This window comes from Garra rufa, chromosome 6 (assembly GCF_049309525.1).
Source record: "Garra rufa chromosome 6, GarRuf1.0, whole genome shotgun sequence".
NCBI lineage: Eukaryota > Metazoa > Chordata > Actinopteri > Cypriniformes > Cyprinidae > Garra > Garra rufa.
The window spans coordinates 14,824,336-14,846,519 of NC_133366.1; the positions used below are offsets into that span (position 1 = coordinate 14,824,336).

Here is a 22,184-nt window from a genome sequence, read left to right on the forward strand (position 1 = left end):
CGGGGAGGTTGTTTAGGGTGTGCACACATCATTTCTGACTTGTTTAAAATCCCTTAACAAGCTGCCAAAACTAACACACACTAAATCATTAATAGAAACATGCCTATCCTGTTTGTGAACTCTGTTATGCAAATACTTGTTCTTACTCATCATACACCTTTTACATATACATTTGGCAGATGCTTTTATCCAAAGCAACCTAATGTGTATGTGAAATGTACATATTTATTAGTTTACGTTTTTCCTATGAATTGAACGCATGATCCTGAGAGATGCTTGAGGCCTTATCCAGCTTTTTCTTCAATGCAGAAACAAGCCTATGGGTGAGACTTCCAGTTCATTAACCGCTACAGGGAAATAACAAGAATAACTACGTGTAGTAAATGGTAAAACTGTTTGCACTACAAGCTAGTGTGCTCATAATTAAGATAATATGGTAGTACACACCAATTTGCAATATTAAGCAGCTAAATGAGCTGCTTTGTACTGCTAAAAATAGCTGCATGCGGATGAGACCCGAAGCATGACCCATAAAATGTACAAATGTCGGTGCCTGCTCTTATAGGAAAAAAAAGGTGGATAATCAACAACTGTTTGAGTGTCTTTTTCTCATAAGAAAGCACATAAGTGTCATGAATAAACATTTATGATAATGGGGGACAGGGATAAAACCATGCACCTCTGAACAGCACTTGAAGAAAGTCGCCAAGACAACCCTAATATGAGCTCTTGTGCTGTTCGTCCCAAACTATATCCGAGCAGCGCTCATTGTCAGGTCACGCTTACTCAAACACACACACACACACACACACACACACACACACACACACACACACACACACAAACACACACAGATCTACACACACAGAGGGAGCTCTATTCAGCTGCTGTGGCTCGTGAGAATGCCAGCAATTCGAGCTCAGTCAAAGCCCCGAGGCCAAATGACTGTCCTTCCTTCTGTTTCGTTCCCTCTCTCTGCCCAGTCATGAGCTCTGGATTCATTTACCCTCATTTCATCTGTAGCTTGAACATTTGAAAAAACGTTTACTAATTAAAGAATGAACTTTAGAGAGGGAGATAAATAAAGAATCAGTATGCAGTAGAGACAGAAACAGAGAGGGTGATGACTGTGACAAATTGAGAGGAGGGATAGTTCACCCAAAGATTAAAATTCTGTCATTATTTACTCACCCTCATGTCGTTCCAAACTCGTGAGACCTTTGTTCATCTTTGGAACACAAATTAGGATATTTTTGATGAAATCCAAGAGCTTTCTGACCCTTTTAACAATGTCCTTATTACCTTTCTAGGCCTTAAACATGGCAGTTGTGTTGCTGTCTATGCAGGGTCAGAATCAGAAAGCTCTCGGATTTCATCAAAAATATCTTAATTTGTGTTGTGGAGATGAACAAAGGTCTTACAGGTTTGGAACGACATGAGGGCAAGTAATTAATGACAGAATTTTCATTTTTGGCTTAACTATCCCTTGAATTTAGCATGGACTTCTCTCTCGCCGCAACAGTCTAAAATCAACCCAATTCCGTAAAAAAATATAGATTTGGCAACCCTGCATCCAACATGAGCTGCATCCAAAGCAATTTAAATACTCTGTATATTGATAGCAACTCCATGATGCACAAAAATTATATTCAGTATGAGTTTTTGCAAAGGCGGGATTAAGAAAACAGTCCCGTGCAAGGCTTTACAGGTGTCATCGGATGCCCATTTTCCACAAGTTGATATGATTCTTTAGGGTTTTAACGAGAAGTCTATAACATACTTTGGTTAAAATTTCTCAGTGGTAGTGTAAAAAACACTTTTTACCTTTTCAAAATCAGCCCTCTTTAGAGCGAGCTATTCTGTTGCATGTTCCTTTAAAGGTTGTATCAGCGATTTCTAGCCTAAAAATAAAGTGTCAATTTCAGCTGACCTTTTTTCACGATCCGCTCGCTGCCTGCCCCATAAATTGACTGTGAAAAAACCGCGTCTCTCTGGTCAGCCTAGGGTCCGAGATATGCCAAAAAAACAATCGGCACTACCAACCTTTCCACACATAAACAAACATTGTTCCAAACAATCAGCGTCAGGGGTTTGGTGTTGTGGACTTTCGCTCCGCCTCCCTCACATCCCTGCACCAGTAGGAAAGTCCACAACACCAAACCCCTGACGCTGATTGGTTGGAACAATGTTTGTTTATGTGTGGAAAGTCTGCTACGGAATGATGAGCCGTAATGTTAACTTTAGCCGCATTTAGCTGCGTTTAGCCACATTTAGCTGCAAAAAAACCCTTATACTCACTTCTGCTGTGGGTGAAGCTGCATCATAATGATTTGCACAAACATAGTTGCATATGTAGATCGGGATCAGCACTTTTCTTTCAAAAACAATCCTCTGCGTCTTCAGCGGCTCAGATGTCAGGAGTAAATGACAACTGCTATATTCATTATAACATCCAACAAGAAAACACCTCAATCTCTCAATCAGAGGCATTCTTATTTTCCCCTGCACCTGAGTCGACCCAATGGCGATCAGAGTCGGACTGTTTCAGCTCGGTGAGGGCGGGTCTAAGGTAAGGTGCTCGTGTCAATCAACTATTGTGGGAGCAGCCTTTGTCAGTGTGTCATCACACCGACAAGAAGCTGAGAATGACCTGATTTTAAAAAGGGGATATTACTTTTAAAGATTAAAAAAATACCACTGGGTGGATTTTTATCATTGTAGGGTGGTTGTGTACACAAACTCACAAACTGCCAACACACATTAATGATCAAACAATATGTAAATGTGAGTTTTGCATCCGATGACCCCTTTAATAAAAAAAAAACGCACACAGTGAATGGCTACTGTATAAAGCAAAAGCCGAATCCTAGACATTTTGGGCGATTTAGGAATCCCGGCTGGACTCATTTTCCAAAAAGTCCAAAAAGAGGACATGTACGGGGAAAAGAGGACGTATGGTCACCCTAGCTAACAGTGAGATGCCACCATCCAATCAACAACTGATGAACAAAACCAAGTTCACACTCTTTTTCACCATGATACTTTTTTCTACTCTGAAGCATGTCACAATACAGAAAAAAGATCTGTTACTACATCCGTTTCATCATGACTTTAAGGAAGTCCTGTATAATTAGGCAGGTTTTGAGTTCACTGACATTGATGGCTTTTTAAGAGTGATTTACATAAGATGCATTCTCACATTCAGAAACACCAACGAAGAGCACAATACAGATTTAACTTTGACACACACAAAAAAATCTAGGTAAACTTTCTGACCTCAGTGGCTCATCCCAAATAAAATTGGGAAGGAAAAGGAAATAAAAAAAAAGTAAACAGAAGAGAAATTTCCTGTGCAAAGTTTAGCGGTTGGGTTCTTTACTACATATACACATAAACACACACGACACATCTGGAGCATTCTTGTCATTCTCGTGTGGTGAGCGTTAGTTTTTAGTGTCAGATTGATGAATAGAGACTGACGCCCACAAACACAGGACAATATCTAGATATATCCAGATTTATGGAGATTTTTGAGCAGGATCATATGTGACCCTGGACCACAAAACTAGTCTTTAAGTAGCACGGGTATATTTGTAGCAACAGTCAAAAATACACTGCATTGGTCAAAATTATTGATTTTTCTTTTAAGTCAAAAATCATGTAAAGATCATGTTCCATGAAGATATTTAGTAAATTTCCTACCATAAATATATCAAAACTTAATTTTTGATTAGTAATATGCATATGCATTTTTGCACCCTCAGATTACAGATTTTCAAATAGTTGCATCTCTGCAAAATAGTATCTTATCCTAACAAACCATACATCAATGGAAAGCTTATAAAAGCTCATTAAATTGACCGTTATGACTAGTTTTGTGGTCCAGGGTCACATATTCTGACAGCATTGATTATTTCCCAAACTAATGACTTTTTCATTGGTTAACAATATGATCTGACAGACATTTTGCATATGTGTGTGTGTGCATGCACATGCGGAGGCAAAGAGTTCCTTAGGAGGTCATTGTGCATTTCGCCATGGGTTTTCAGTGTGTTCATTATGGGTCCAAATGAATAGTGTGTGTGTGAGTGCACTCTGAGTTCAGATGAATAGTTTCATTGTGGCATCGTCAGGAAAAAGCCTTCTTAAAATCTCTATTGTATTCACTCAAACTCTCAGACTGAGATATCATTGTGCTGTAGTGGATTACACACTTAATACTCTTACAACTGTATTTGAACTATCATTTTAAATAACTAGATAATGGCTTCCTAAACTGATTATCTTGCAGTCAATATATGAGCGCAAAGTTAAGAGCCACTCACTGCCATCTAAGAGGCTTTTATTTTACAAAAATAATATAAGGGAAGTGAGAGAAACTGAATTGTTCAGGAAGTGGGTGTGAGATCAAGGGCGTCCTGACCACATCGGATCTCCTCGAGCTGCAAGGGAAAGATCTGAGGGAAGATCAGTCCAGGGTCAGTGGGTGAGAGGTGGTGCAGTTCTGCTGTACAAAATTCAGAGGAAAGTTGTTTTTCTGTAGCACCACATATTAAAACTATAAGAATAAATTTCAATAGCTGTTTCTTATAGGAATAGTTCACCCAAAAATGAAAATGACCCCATGATTTACTCACCTACCAGCCATCCTAGGTGTATATGACTTTCCTCTATCAGATGAATACAATCGGAGTTATTTTTAAAAATGTACTGGCTTTTCCAAGCTTTATAATTGCAGTGAATGGGTGTTGAGATTTTGAAGTCCAATAAAGTGCATTCATCCATCAAAAAAGTACTCCACACAGCTCCAGGGGGTTAAAAAAAGGCCTTCTGAAGTGATGTGATAAGTTTGTATAAGAAAAATATCCATATCCTTTATAAATCGTAATCTCTAGCTTCTGCTAAGTGGTGTTCCAGTGTAATGACGTAGGATGTAGGCAAACGTGGAAGCGCAGAGGAGAGAGCAAAACAAAACACTGGTCACAAATTAGAAGTACAAAACAAGGATTTGTAATGAAAAATGTTGGAGGATTTCAATACAAGCCAAGAGGAGACTGGTTTCTCTTTGCTGTAAACAAAACGTGGTTCTCACGAGACTAGCATATTCTTATCAGAGCTTACGCTACGTCCTACATCATCTGCTAGAAGGCTATTTTTCTTAAACAAAAGCATGGCTTCATTTCAGAAGGCCTTTATTAACCACCCGGAGCCATGTGGAGTACTTTTTATGATGGAGAATGCACTTTATTGGACTTCAAAATCTCAACACCCATTCACTGCCAGTATAAAGCTTGGAAGAGCCAGGACATTTATAAAATGTAACTCAGATACTGTTCATCTGAAAAAAGAAAGTCATATACACCTAGGATGGCTTGAGAGTGAGTAAATCAAGGGTTAATTTTCATTTTTGGGTGAACTATCCCTTTAAGGCCTTTAGAAAATAGTAATAATAGTAGTTCACCCAAAAATACTCATCCTCATGTCATTCCAAACCTGTACGCTGTACTGTGCATTTAAGACGTTTTGAAGAAACTGACTTCAAATATATGGACAAAAAAGATTACACTAGTTTAGAACTGCATAAGGAGGAGTCCAGGTTCACAGAAATTGTGAAAAGTTGCACCAGATGTCTCTTATCATTCGTTTTGAGCAGTGTTCCTCACACCGCTTTTTTTGGCTGGGCTCCTATCACGAGCCAAGATGTGGGCTGGCTTGATGATGATGATGATGATGGAACTGAGGCGGTTTCTTCTTCACAGCGTGAGTAAATCTTCTATCGCAGGGAGATAGAAGGCTTGGCTCAGTCAACACAAATTTCACCCTGCAAACATCAGATGTTTGTACCAAAAAAATAAGCATAGAGAGCCTCTTTGTGCAGTCTATGAGTGTGTGGATCTACTGCCATCAGTATTCAACAAACCAGAGAAGAACCATATTACTCACTAGCATGAGAGGATATTGGGTCAAACTACATAGCTAAGCAATGTTCCATCATAACTCTTAAAACAAAAACTATAATATTAGTAATAATATAAAATAATGGTTTCTATTTAAATATACTTTAAAATACAATTAATTTCGGTGATGGAAAGCTGTATTTTCATCATAATTACTCCAGTCTTAAGTGTCACATGATCCTTCAGAAATCATTCTAATATGCTGATTTATTATTAATGTTGGAAACAGTTATGCTGCCAAAAATTTTTTTGGAACCTGTGATGCTTTTTTCAGGATTATTTGATGAATCAAACGTTATAATGAACAGCATTCATTCAAAATATAAATATTTTCTAACAATATAAGTCTATGCTATTACTTTATCAATTTAACACATAATAAAAGTATTCATTTCTTTAAAAAGAAAGAAAGAAAGAAAAAAGTTCACTGACCCCAAACTTTTGAACGGTAATGTATATTGTTAGAAAAGAATTCTATTTTAAATAAATGCTGTTCTTTTTAACTTTTTATTCATCAGAGAATCCTGAAAAAAAGTGTCACAGGTTCCAAAAAAACTGTTTTCTGCACTGATAATAAATCATATTAGAATGAATTCTGAAGGATCATGTGACACTGAAGACTGAAGTAATATGACGCTGAAAATTCAGCTTTGATCACAGGAATAAATTAGATTTTAGTGCATATTAAAACAGAAAAACTTTATTTCACATCGTAATAATATTTCACAATATTACATTATTTTGGTATTTTTTATCAAATAAACACAGCCTTGCTGAGCCTAAGAAACTTCTTTAAAAAACATTAAACATTTTCCTGATCCCAAACTTTTGAAAGGCAGTATGTGTATATACATAGACGTTAAGCTGTCTAAGTCAAAAGAAATTTACAAAATGATTTTATGTCCACAGAAAGCACATTAAATGTAGGTTTAAGTGTCTAATTTTAAAGTTTCAAATAGGTTTTTTAGGAGAATAAAATTTCTAAATTTGGTTGAAATAATGTTACATTGTCATATAGTGTAACAATATTTATGTAAAATTTCAAACAAGATACTTATTCTCACTTGTACATATTAAAATATATATAAAAAATAAGGGAGCATATTACATTTTATTGTGCTTTAAATGAGTAAAAAATTCTTACTGACAAATGGGCAAAACCTAGTATAGTGGTAAATTTAAAAAAAATTTAATTACAACTAATTAGTATTTGGTGTGTCATAAATTGATTTTTGTTGTAAATATGTCTGACAAGACACTGAATGACATTTTAGTAGGTGTCTTCTGTAAATTAGGGAGAAATGTATGATATTTATTTTTTGCTCAGAAAAACATAATGTATGTTTATATATAACCTTATATATGGGTCAAAGACGAAAAAGGGTATGTATGTATATATATATATATTTCCCTTATTCCAGGTGAATGCTCTTGGAATTATTATGGGGGGAAAACAATAATGTATAGCATTACAATTACAACATATACTTCAACGTTTGAATGACTAATGAATATGAACTACTTTGAAAGTTTACTTCTATCTTTTTTCACTCAAAAGTTTAAAAGTCTAAGATCTTGGCCACTGCTGATGAATTATTACAACTAGATTTCCCCTAATTAATGGGCTGAGCTAATTAAAGAGCTTTGTTCCTGTTCTACCACCCTCCTGCGAGACAGTATCCTGTGACATCACTAATCACGGTCGCTATGGCAGCAGTTGTCCCGGAAACCAGTGTGCAAACACCTGTCTATGACCACTCCCATGTCTCACATTTGCGACTTACAAGGTGCATTTAAGCCGCAACAGCTGATCAAATCCATCTGACAGTATACGTGTCTGATAAACGTTTAAAAATAACAGTCATGTTTGAAATGCACTGAATGTTAATAATCTATTTGCATAAAACACAAGTCTTCCTCATGCAAACCAGCAGATCCTATTAAAATGAAGAATATGATCAACCAAACAAAGGCCTATATGTCTGTTTTTGTACTCTCTTATCTCTACTCTGTATGTGTGTGAATGAGGAAATCAGTTAATTTCTTCCTGGAGTGGATTATTTATGGCTGTGGTTTATCACTTTTTTTTAAAGGTTATCTTAGATGGCATGACTGATGGAATTGTTAAAAGAGTAGTAGCTGCATTACACAGACTAAGTAGCCTGTATAACACTAGACCCACCCAGAGTCTGGGGACTGGGTGAGACTCATTGACCTGCAGAAGTTCTCTCTTTCTCAAATACGCACATTAACACCCATATTCATACACACACACACGCACATGGTTATGTACACAAACACAGGAAGGCGTGTGCACATCCTCCTTTCTAAAGTGACAGACGAAAAAGAAGCTAAGCTTTTTCTTCATATAACATTACTAACAAGCATTCTCAAAAATGTCGCTTCTCAATTTGCACTTTTACATTGAGTCAAAAAGAAAATCTGTGGTCTTGACAGGTACATACTTTTATATGGAACAGAAACAGAAAATGACAAATCAGTGTTTCCCCTATGTTTCCAGCTTTTGGGGGAGGGGGGGGGGGGGTGCCGGTAGCCAACATTACTTTTTTTCCCGGTACTTTAGCCTACTTTGTGTACTAACGAAAACATTTATTTCAGTGAAAAAATAAGTCCAAAACTCTCGATTTTAACATTTTGAACACTAGGGCTCTACAATCTTTTGCACTTTTTTTTTTATAAATTCTTATAATCAAATGAAAGCATAAACATTTATTTATTTTTAATCAAATGAAAAATAAACCCTTTTAATTTTTGGCAAACAAACACAGGTTTACTGTTAAAATCAATACATGGAAGAAAAATTATATTCAGTTTAAAACGTTTAAATAATAATTGCACTATTTTTTTCTACAATTAAGTGGTTAATCTTGTTGTAATATTTTTTTTTTCATATATATTGTTTTATGTAAATTATTTAAATAGGAATATATAAACACCTACATTATACTGTACAAAAGTAATACGAGATTAATATTGTTCTCTTTCATGTTAAACCGTACTTTCATTTTGACAGGTTGCCATGAAGTTTCTGTGTGTACAGTATGATATGATGCTAGTTTTCTCAAATGAAACGGTAAAAGTGACACTCACAGCAGCTTTGGAGATAGAGTTTATCTGTTCATGTTAGATGCAAATGCCAAAAATTAGCGGGAGCTTCAGGCGTGCTTCAGTATGCGTGTAGTAAAAAAAAATGCGTCTCCGCCATTCATACATACAGAGGCAAACGGAACATGCAGGATTCATATTAAAACGGTCTTTTTGCATTTCAGTTTTCACAGACACTAGTCCATATCGCGATTTGAATTAAGTGACAGACCAACTTTTGATTTATGAATCCAAAAATCGACGAATTCCGTGGCATTCCGCGCTATAGTAAATTCCGTTTTTATGAATGGAGTGTGCGATCCAGTCCGTGTTTTCGCAGAGGAGACATTGCAAACGCGCGACCATGTAGAGACAGAAATGACATGCCTTCGTGTAAATAAGATAAATAGCATAAGGCAATTTAGTTTGTTTAATAAAAGAACAATATATAGACCTGTTCTATAGGAAAGATAACCTTAAATGACTTCTATTGTGATCTGGCGCTATATCGAAAATAAAATGAAGTTGATGTTTAAGGGGGGCGGGGGTGCCGTTGGGGGGGGGGGGGCGCCCCCCTAAGATAATGGTAGGGGAAACACTGCAAATACATAACTGAACTACTGTACTGTACTGCACTGTACTTGTTAAATAAAACACTCTCTTGCATGCTCTACTGTGAATGAGTGTAATATGCTTATAAACTGAGGTGTGACTGCAGTTGGAAGGCATTATTTCCTCATGTAATAATATAAAAACAAATATTTGCATATACTTCTTGTGTTACAGTTCCAAAACCTACACTCTTAGAAATAAAGGTGCTTCAAAAGGTAATTTTTGGTTCCATAAAGAACCATTCAGTCAAAGGTTCTTTAAGCTTACCTTTTAATAATCTGAAGAACCTTATTTGCCCACATATTTGCCAAAGGTTCTTCAGATGTTAAAGGTTCTATATGAAACCATTTAGACAAAAAGGTTCTTCTATGGCATCATGAAGCACATTTATTTTTAAGAGTGTATAACAGCTTTGTTAATGTATAATGATTGTTGATATGATATGTTTGTGATAACTAGTGTTCATTGTGCAGGTCTAATGTGCTATCATTAAATTATTTTATTTGTAGGCATTAGATCAGCCATCTGCAAATAGACCGGGGTCAACAATGGATGTCCTGATGACCCGGGGTGAGTTTTAGGCCAGCTGATGGAAAGGTTACTTATTGTGCTAATGCAGTTTTGTCACTATAGCTTCCATTCATTGATCATCTGCTAGTTGTGCAACACAGGCTCATGTTTCGCGGCAGTTTCAAAGTGAAATGTCCAGAAAGTGGTGCTAAAACACGTTTTATTATGTTGTCACAGGCACGTATTGCTGCGTTTTTATGTCGCTGCTTGAGGTACATATTGCAGCTATTCAAAATGCAAATATTCTGGGAGTGTCGCTAAAGATTAATGCTCTATCGTGTTGGAAATATCCCCTACCCCAAACCCAACCCTACATTTTTAAAAAGGCAAAAGTGATATAAGAATGCATTTGTGGCTGCAGCCTAGGGATGGGCGATATGGACTTAAAAAGTTATCACAATAATTTTTGGTATTTATTGCAATAACGATATCAATGGCGATAATTCAGGGAATCCTGTATTATATTTCCTTTTTTTTACCCAGAATAGGATGTTGAGCATTACTGAGATGTAATTACACATGTAATGTAATGTAATGACTGTTTAATTCATACTGGAAGCCGGAGGGCGCCCTTGCGCAGAAACTCCACATATACATAGCAGAAGTAATTGCACCGACACAACTGACTGTTGTGTTTTTAAAAGCGAGAAAGAGAATGTGCGCTGTTCTGTGGATGCACTCAGAGACAGAGCACACGGACATGTAAAGTTATCTTTTAGCTCAAGGTGCGCGCATAAACAGTCAAATACATGCAAAAATATTTCAAAATGAGGCGCTTTAGGATTATTCATGTAAACCCTTGTCAGTTATGTCTTTAATGATCAGAAACAGTTAACAAAATATGTGTGTAACAGTATATTGGATCCGTGTGGCTCTTAAAGCGGCAACAAATAATATTCCTTCTGCTGTCTCTGTGCTTAATATTAATAAAACGTAAAAATACAAAGAGAAAAATCACTCACTGCTCTTGAATGAAGGACTTTTGTAGTTTTAATAAAAACTAAAGACAGTTTTTTTCCATTCAAATAATTACATTCAATTTCTGTAGTACTGTTAGAGTACTTTAGACTTGCATAAAAGTATTCAGTATATATATTTTTTAAAGCACTGTTGTTGTTTTTTTTTCATTTGTATCTTTTTTTATGTTGTATTGCTATCTTTAAATTAATCACTAATATAAAGTTTTGGACCCAGTCATAATCGCGTTAAATAATCGTGATTACAATATTGACCAATATGGCACAGCAGCACTTATTACAAGGCTTTTTTAAAAATGAAAAGGACTTATTTATCTGGCAGCCAAAAGCAAAAAAATAAACAAGAAGAGGAAGAAAAGAGGAAACATGACAGCGGTAAGTTAAGTGATGGAGATACTGATCATTAATGACTTAATGATAATTATATGACAAACCAATGTTTTTGTTGTTCCAGCTTATTTTCGTTTTTCTAGATTGTCTAATTTCTAATTTTTACTATTTCTAATAGTTACTAGCTAGAGTTACACTTACTGTAGCAGCAGCATGTATTTCATGCAGGTATTAATAGGCTGCAATAGAATAGGTGATAATGTTAATGAGGTGAACACTGCCCTTTCAAAGGCAAAGTGCAGTAACTATGCGAACACTGAAACTGAGAAAAATACCTTAAAAAGTTTTTTGACAGCTAGTCAAACACTCTTGTTTCTCTGAAACGGGACAAAATTGAACCAGGAGACTTTGCCACGAGACAAAACAGTTGTCACAAAGTCCATTTTAAGCCTCAATTCAATTTTGACCAAATGTGTAGTTACTGTACTTTGCTTTTGGAGGGCAGAACATCAAACTTGGCAAGTTTTGATACTGTGTTTTACTGCCAGTGGAGAGCTCACAAAACAATTTAAATAAATATCATTACATTTACTTAGTTGACATTTTTATTTAGCTTTTCTACATTAAAATAGTTGAGTTAACATAATTAGTTGTCAACTAACAATGAACTAATAGTCAATATTCTACACAGTGACCAAATATTTTGTATAGGGTTTAAAACTGAAGTCTAACCAGGCCAAACATGAGCCTGATGAACTTGTTCTCAAGCCGTGTATTTGCAGTGTGGGCAGTTGCATTGTTTTGTTGGGAGGAAAAAAAATCTTTAGATAAAAAAAACAATTGAATGGAATATACGAAGGTCTTTGAATATGGAGGACATAGTGACAGCATTTGCTGTAGCTAAGGCTCGTAAGCACCATTTTTAAGGTGACAATCCATTACTGTAAATAAGAAGATTGTTCTGTATCTTTAAGGTTTTAGATTAATATTTTGTTAAAGAATATGCACTTTGTTTAAAAAATAAACTATTTATGTTATATTATGTGTTTTGACTACTTTTTGTATGTTGTGTAAATGTATATTTAGGTAACAAAGATATATTAACGAAATAATCTTTTAGAAGGGCCTCATCTATTCATTTTGCCTGGGGCCCCCACTTCACCTTGGTTCGCCTCTGACTATAGTTTCACAGGGTTCCTACCGGAGCTCTTTATCACTCAAGTGCAACACCGTATCGCATGAGCTACCAAGCAAACCTACTGAGTTAGAAAACTCATGCAGAATTTTTTGAAGTCATAACATAATATTCTGCAAGTAATTGTGTAAAAATTAGGCTTCATTAATCAAAACTCTACCTGTAAATCCTACTTTGTGTGAAAAAAGATAAAAGTTGTTGGAGTTTTACTGCCTCTAGTGTTCATTTCAACTGGAAACTGCAGTGATTCGTACATATAGGTATGTTTTTTCAGTTCTGCAGAAGTGTATATAGAGGCACATTTTTCCAATGAGCCTATGTTGCCAACCAGTTGTGACTTTCATCTGTTTTTTTCTGTCCATTACTGAATATTGCTGTTGCACATTCAAAGCACTGGTATCTTGCTAGACAAGATTTTGTTGAAAATGTGAGAATGACTTACAATAGCCTTGCAAGCAAACATGAATTCCTAGTGGCCACAGAGTTATATTATAGCTGTCTAATTGTCAGCAATTATTGAACACTGAATAAAAAAAGAAAATAGTTATATATAAAAATATTTTTCCAAACCAAAATTTATTCAGACACTTTCAAAATCACAGTTTTTTCGCTATAGTTTAGAAGATATAATAAAATACAACAAGAACTCAAGACAAGAGTTAAACTATGTCAGAACAAATTCATTTTGATAATGTCAGATAACTTTGATAGAAAGGTATGTATCAAAGTGTCCCAAAAATTTCTGGTCCCAATTTTTTTTTAATAAATTTTACTGGTAGTCCACTGTATGAAGAGTTTTTATGTATAATATGTCACAGTTTTCTTTATTTTGCTATCCTTACTTGCATAAATGAACTAGAGTGTCCTGCACCAACTAATAAAAAAATATATAAAAAAATATATCTGGAGTCTGAATAATTTGTGGTTTGACTGTATAAATAAAGCATATAAATTATAATTATAAATTAAAGTGGTAAATAAAATATTAATTGAAATGTGTGTTAATTTATTTATTTTAGAAAAAGTATAATTGGTTGACAAATACAATGTTTTCAATCAAGGTTATTTCACCAAATATTGATTTCTTAACTATTTCGAAGTTAAAACATTGGTATTGTGTTGTCTAAAAATGAATATAAACGTGTCTGAAAACATAGCATAACATTTTTTGTTATTTTGACTAATTGTTATTTCATGCTTTTCATTTTTATTTAAAATTTGGATTAAATGCCATCAGTTATTTACAGAATAAAACAAAAAATGTAAAAAATAAAAATAAAAAAAATCCAGAAACTGAGAATTTTCAAGTGGTCTCCTTATTTTTTATATATAAATCATGGTGAGGCAAATATTTGAAGGGCAAGTAAAAGTCAAGTATTGACCTAAACAAAACAACTGAAAAACTTCTAACAGTAAATCTTATCCAACAATCAACCACTTAATTTGGCCCATTTACTCCCAACCATAAACAAAAACACAAGAGTGACACAATCATCCCTGCATTACAGAATGATTCAGTATGCTACAATGACGATCTTTTGTCAGGGACACAAAACAGGGAAAACCCCCTAAATTCAGGCTCAAATTCAGCTTATTCTCTCAGAGCAATCCAATCTCCAAAGAGAGTGCCTGAATCCTAAATTGAGCCTGGAAATCTAAGAGAGCCGGGGGAGTGACGGAGAGCTGACCGGTATGATAAAGGGAGAGACAGACTGAGAGGGGAATTTTGGAGTGAAGGAGGGGGAGAAGCAGAGCAGCTGGTGTTTCACAAAGAGGAAGGGGGAAGAGAGATAGAGAGATAGAAGCAGAGAGAGAGAGATTACAACCTCTACTACACCCTGCGGATCAGTTTACAACACCCTAACTGTTGCATGCTCTCGCAGACAAAGAGCAACAGGGCAGTGTGGATGGGAGGGGAGGATGTGTCTTTCTGCAGAGTATGCTAGCTTTCACAGCATTAAATATTCATCGCTTTGAGATGTATTAACAGGATGGCTTCCAAATAAATGATTTCACGGGGCGAGTCAATTTGAAATTCCTGCATTGAACCAGGAAACGGTGGTTTTTAAATGCTTTATAGAAATCGGAGATTAACATACTGATAGAACATTCATTTAACACACACATAGAGGACAAAGTTTGATAGTGCACATTAGTGACATTTCTTCCTGAATAATGACTCAAGCCAAAATTAAACCACAATGAACAATTAGACCAAGAGAAGGAAAGAGAAAGAGAGGAGCATTTACTACGTAATTGAGTACTTTACGTCAAGATCAATGTATGGAGAACTAGCCCAAGGCACTGAAATAATGGAAGCATGGTTTTAGTAATGGAACAGTTATGCAAGCTGCTCTAATGCTACAGAACGCTGGATAATGAGTAGAACTCATCATGGCGATAGAACTCATGATGTCACAGAGGGGAGGAGATGGAACGGAAACAAGGCTACGGAACACATGGCCAGACTTTGCCTTTATGAGGTCATGAGAAAATGCAGCTGTTTTACACTTGGGGAAAAAATGGGGAGGAAAGCGCTCAAGTTTCTAAACCTCCCTTCAGAGTATTAAAGCAGCTGTTGATTAGCTTAAAAGATAGGAATACACTGATGTTCTCGTCATTGGAAACACTGGATTTACATGTTTGTATTGAGGATGGATATTTACCGAAACCAATGGAACAAATACAAGCCCAATCCGAGGCTTAAACAATGACTTAGAGCTGCCCCAGGAGGTCAACACAAACATGACAGCAGCGAATCACCAGCACACACACTAGCAGGGGTCAGTAAATAGGGTGAGGGTGTGGCCGTCGAGCGCAACATAAAGTCAATGGAGCTGTGGTAACACAATGGCCTCCATTATGCCTGAGCATCAGTCTCATGCCCTCCTGATCCCCTCCAAAACTGCACCATCAGCCAAACACAGCACAGCCAATCAGAGCTCAGCAGCAACTTTCCTGACCAATGGAAAAGCAGACAAGATAGTGACGAGTACTCTCCTGGCAGGCTCATTTTTGAGCATCCTCGCCAAATCAAATCCAAATGTTAAGTACACTTAAAGGGATAGTTCACTCAAAAATTAATTTTTTGTCATTGATTATTCACCCTCATGTCAGTCCAAACACACAAGACCTTTGTTCATCTCTTTGGAATACGAATTAAAATAGACAATAAGAAATTGTTGAATAAAGTCTTTTTTTTTCTTTGTGCACAGAAAGTATTCTCATAGCTTCATAAAAATAAGGTTGAACCACTAATGTCACATGGACTATTTTAACGATGTCCTTACTACCTTTCTGGCCTTTAAGTAGTAGCGTTGCTGTCTATGCAGGGTCAGAAAGCTCTCTTATTTCATCAAAAATAACTTAATTTGTGTTCTGAAGATGAATGAATGTCTTGCAGGTTTGGAATGACGTGAGGGTGAGTAATTAATGACATGAATTTTCATTTTTGTGTCAACTTAAAAAAATAAATGTTCTATATTATAATAGATAGGTAGATGCCCTTTTAGTGGCTATATGTAAGCTGTCCGTTATATTGGAATGGTCAAAGCAGGTCCATGAACACTCCAGAGCAAGTTGCTGGTGCTTCGGTAGTTATACGCATGTATTAATATCTATATCTGCAGTAGACTTCAGCAGATGATTTTGGAAAACACAATGCAAGACGAAGCCGTTAGCTAACATGGCAATCAAAATGTACTATAGTTTAAAAACCTGTAATACTTTGTTTAGTACATATTAGTGATGTATGTCTCGAGACCGGTCTTGGTCTCGAGACCACTTTTACGTGGTCTCGGACTTGTCACGGCCTTGACGGTCTTTGGTCTTGGTCTTGTCTTGGTCTCGGACCTCTCGGTCTTGTCAAGGTCTCGCTGTCTCAGACCGTCATAGTGGTCGGGGATTTAGCAGTACTACACGCTCAAAAAAAAAAAAAAAAAAAAACTACACGCTCTAGAATCTTTGGTATCCACGACAACACAACGTTTGATAATGCAACATTAATATTTTGCGCCCTTCAAATCAAATGCAACCAATCACATGCATGTATTTTTTTTTTGCGACTGCCGTTGGCGCTCATCCATCCATATAACGTTATGCCCTCTATATTAACAGTCAATGGTTATGCCTCAGTGAGTGTAGCGTAGAGCGTAAAGAAGAGACAAGCACATATCCAGCAGCTGTGTGTGTGTGTGTGTGTGTGTGTTTGATTACAGTATTGTATTTAAGATGGTGTTTTACTAAATAAATGGTCTTTTAAATATCATCTGCATATCTCTGTTGTGTTGACTAAACATTAGGCCTAATCCAAGTTTATAATTGTGTATCTTTAAATTGATGTTACGATTTCATCTACACATTAAGTATAATTTCAATTGGTTACATATTTCTCAGACAGTTGTTGGAGGAGCAAGATGGTGTTGGGGGTGTTTGATGTTTTGTCACATGAACCAGTCAGTACCAGTAATCATCAACAGTATACAAAAGTTAAAGGCTGTATCAGCGATTCTAGGCTGAAACATAAAGTGTCACATTCAGCTGACCTTTCTTCACGATCCGCTCACTGCCTGCCCCATAAATTGGCTGTAAAAAAACTGCGTCTCTGTGGTCAGCCTAGGGTCCGAGATATGCCAAAAAACAATTGGTGCTACCAACCATTCCACAGAAAAACAAACAGTGTTTCAACCAATCACCGTCAAGGGGTTGGTGTTGTGGACTTTTGCTCTGCCTCCCTCATTTCGTGCACCAGTACGAAAGTCCACAACACCAACCCCCTGACGGTGATTGGTTGAAACACTGTTTGTTTTTCTGTGGAATGGTTGGTAGCACCAATTGTTTTTTGGCATATCTCGGACCCTAGGCTGACCACAGAGACGCGTTTTTTTACAGCCAATTTATGGGGCAGGCAGCGAGCGGATCGTGAAGAAAGGTCAGCTGAATGTGACACTTTATGTTTCAGCCTAGAATCGCTGATACAGCCTTTAAGGGAGTCTCAATCCTCTAATAGTGCAGTAACAGCAGTCATACAATTGCTACACATAGTTGATCTCACCTAGTCTGAAAAAACATTTACAGTAAGCTCAGTCACAAACATGACATCTGTTTGACATCTGGTATGTTTCTGTGTTGCTCTGCCTGTAGTTGAAGTAATACCGTCTAATATGTATTGAATGTAAACTGTGGCTGAACCCTAGTATGCTGCTGTTCATACAAGTTATTGCGTAGCTTCAACACTAGTCTGTTTTTTTTCTCCGGTCTGGTCTCGACTTGGTATCGGTCTTGGTCTCGACTTGGTCTTGACATGGTCTGTCTTGGTCTTGGTCTTGGTCTTGTCTTGGTCTCGATACCTTCTGGTCTTGGTAGTGTCTTGGTCTCGGTTTAGGCGGTCTTGACTACAAGTCTAGTACATATTAAAAACACAAACCAACACATTTTTGTGAAAGTTTATCCAATTTCTTCAGGAATTAAAATTTCGGCAGTTTTTACAATAAGAGGCTGTGCAAATGTTGTGAGTGATGACACATTCACTGTTCCAAGATGTTGGACGTGTCTGGAGCAGTCGAATGTGGCATCTACCTATATATATCTATATATAGATATATAGTGTAAAAAGCTTGTTTGGATCATTAGGAATTTCAGAACAAAAATTTACAGATAATTTACTCACTCTCTTGCCACGAAGATGTTCATGCTCACCTGTGTAACTGACAGTTAGGCTATGTCTAAAAACTTCCATCTAATTTTCTCCCCCAACTTCAAAATCATCGCTGTTTTATCTTTTTTTGTAAAGGGCGTTTGATCCTCTTTGCACATTCACTTTGTAAACACTGGGTCGGTACTTCTGCAGCGATGTAGAACTATTTGGAAGTTGAAGGAGAAAATGACTCTGTCTTGAACCGGAGTGCACAAAGTACGAGTGCGCATCACAGAGCTAGACAAGACAAGCATTTGTGGTTAAAAATTGTATAAATTGACTTTTTTTTTTTTTTAAATAACTGATTAGTTCTTCAGGTAGGATCATTTAGAGTCCTTTGAATCTGCATTTAAATTGCATTTTGGAAGGCACCATAGAAGTCCACTATATGGAGAAAATTTGTGGAAAATGGAGAAATGTTTTCCTCAAAAACAAAGGACTAAAGGACTGAAGAAAAAAAGGCATGAATATCTTGGATGACAAGGGGGTGAGTAAATTATCTGTAAATATTAGTTCTGGAAGTAAACTAATCCTTTAAAAAGTTCTTCAAAATCTGGTTCTTTTAAGAATTGTTCTTTGGGGATCCCAAACATGATCCCAAACTGATAAGTCATGGTCACGCGAAATAGGAGAAACACTGTGCCCAACGAGACAGTCAGAAGGCTTTTCAATCTACAAATCACCATCATTTACCATCATTTACTGCAGTAACACTGACTGCATCATGGTATTGTGGCAGAAACATGGGATATTCATATCGAATTTTATTATATTATTAATGTAGACATGTATTAAATGTATGCAAGGAGCAATGGAAACAGGTATATTTGTAGCAATAGCCAAAAATACACTGTATGAGTCAAAAGTATAAATTTTTCTTTTATGCCAAAAATCATTAGGATATTAAGTAAAGATCATGTTCCATGAAGATATTTTGTAAATTTCCAACCGTAAATATATCAAAACTTAACTTTTGATTAGTAATATGGATCGCTAAGAACTTCATATCGACAAAGGTAAACAAAATTTGAACAAAATTTTAAAAGTGATTTTCTCAATATTTAGATTTTTTTGCACCCTCAGATTCCAGATTTTCAAATAGGTGTAGTCAGCCAAATATTATATCCTATATCCTATCCTAACAAACCATATACCAATGGAAAACTCAATTTAAAAAATGTACCCTTATGATGTTTTGTGGTTCAGGGTCACATATAATACCACTCATTATTAAATATCATACATACAATATCACTCATTAGAACACGCAGAAAATAATAAATAAATGTTATATATTAACATATTTAGTTAAGGAAAAATGACTGCAATAGTGCATTTGTCTTGTTCTTAAAACAAAGAGTAGTTTAAAACCACAATTAATGATTTGGTTTCTACAGGTTTAACTCTGAAGCAAAAATCTGCCTTTAAACTTTAAAAAAATAATGATTTGAAATGTATCATGATAATTATCAATATCGACTGATAATTTTACTGACGAAAAATTTTATTGTGATAATTTATTTTAGCCATATCGCCCAGCCCTAGTAGACTGTGTACCTAATAAACCCACATACAGGCGCATCGATTTGCTGATGGTATGTCCTGACAGAAACAATATGCAATTGTGTTAAGAGCCAGTAAAGACAGGGCAGGAAACAGGGAATTGGCATCCTCCTCCAACCCCATTAAGCTTCCCTAATGCATAGAAGGCTGGGAACTTACTTAATAAAACACACAGACACACAACAGGACATCTGAGTTCACAGGGATAGGTCTTTGCAGAACATGCTAGCCTAGCACATAACATTAAGTTCTGTCAGCTCCATCTGTGAACTAGTAATCTAGTGAGCAAATAAAGTGTCAGCGAGGAGTTTGTGAGATGCATCTGTGTACAGAATCTCCTGCTGCGAGGATATGAAAGATAAGATCATTGCATCTACGAAATTTGAAACTTGACTGAGCTCTAAACAAACCCAAAATATTCTCATTATGTTAACCAGCTGTTGTCATTTAGTCGCTGACATAATCACATTCTTGATGACTGTTCCTGCTTAGTCATCCTATGTGTGGACACAAGTGTGCGTGAGGCTATCTCCACATTGTTAGTTGGAACCGTGTAGGAGAGACACTTCATGAGAATCTGTGTATGTATGACTACCACTTTGTTGGTGATTTCCATGCTGCCAGCATGTATCTGGTCACTTCTGACAACAAACACTCACATTCAGCAATATCTCATACATCTATCTAATATACAGAAATGTGAAAACATTAGTGGCCAGTATCATTTAGTCAGTTTTAGCAGATTATTAAAAAAAAAAAAAAAATTAGACGATTAATGAAAGGGCTTGTGTCAGTTTTAAAATCCACCAAAGTTTGCAAATCGATAATTGTAATGAACTAAATTAACTAAGGCTAAACATTTTGTCATCATTTATTCCTTCTCATCTTGTTATAGACCTGTATGACTTTATTCTGTGGAACATAAAAGACGATATTTTGAGAAATGTCTTATAAATGTCAATAACACCCAAAAGTGTAATAACATTTTTTCTGTTCCACAGAAGAAAGTAATTAATACAGGTTTGGAATAATATGAAGGTAATTATACAGTCACAGAATGTTTATTTTTGGGTGAACTATACCTTTAAAGCTAAGCCTAGTTAATATATAGACTAAAACTAGTGCAGTTAATGGTGCTACACATCACTCTTTTAAAGTTTTTTGTTATACACTACCAGTCAAAAGTTTTTGAACAGTAAGATTTGTAATTTTTTAATGAGATCTCTTCTGCTCACCAAGCCTGCATTTATTTGATCAAAAGTACAGCAAAAACAGTACAATTCTGAAATATTTTTACTGCTTAATAGAACAGTTTTTTATTTGAATATATTTTAAAGTGTAATTTATTCCTGTGATTTCAAGGCTGAATTTTTAGCATCATTACTCCAGTCATGTGTTCCTCAGAGTCCATTCTAATATTGTGATTTGCTGCTCAAAAACATTTATTATTATTATTATTATTATTATGATGATGTTGAAAAACAGCTGAGCAGATTTTTTTCAGGTTTCTTTTTGGATTTTTGGATCTTTCTATTAATCAAAGAGTCCCGAAAAAATGTACTCAACTGTTTTAATCAGCATATCAGCATATTAGAATGATTTCTGAAGGATAATGTGACACTGAAGACTGGAGTAATAAATGCTAAAAAATCAGCTTTGATCACAGGAATAAATTACATTTTAAAATATATTCAAAAAAGAAAACAGCTATTTTAAATAGTAAAAATATTTCTAAATTTAACTGTTTTGCTGTACTTTGGATCAAATAAATGCAGGCTTGGTGAGCAGAAGAAACTTCTTCAAAACATTAAAAAATCTTGTCTGGTAGTGTACATGTGTTTTAAACTGCTTTTGACATTTTCCCAAAGAATCTGGTCAGCGTGTGTACCCACGTTACATAACACAAGTGTGCTGGCTTAAATTTAATTGACAATAAATAGACAGACACATTAACCTGTTCTTTAAACACATTTCAAAAGTCATAAAACGGTGAAGGTTATCTATACAAGCTCTGAACTTTGTTTCATTTTACTTATGTTTCAGTTCAATGAGATTTCATACAACCAAGTTTCTGGCAAACCACCATGATAGGTGTTGGAGAAAACATAAATATTGGTGTTTAACACAGAGCAGATCTAAAACAACTCAAGCTATCAAGCTCAACAGGGCTTTCCAGACGA

At 35.8% G+C, this 22,184-nt stretch overlaps 1 protein-coding gene across 1 annotated transcript in view; it reads right to left on the minus strand.

The window, feature by feature from the left end:
* pkn1a (protein kinase N1a) overlaps positions 1–22,184 on the minus strand; it is a 58,974-nt gene that overhangs the window by 35,845 nt on the left and 945 nt on the right. The window lies entirely within an intron of this gene.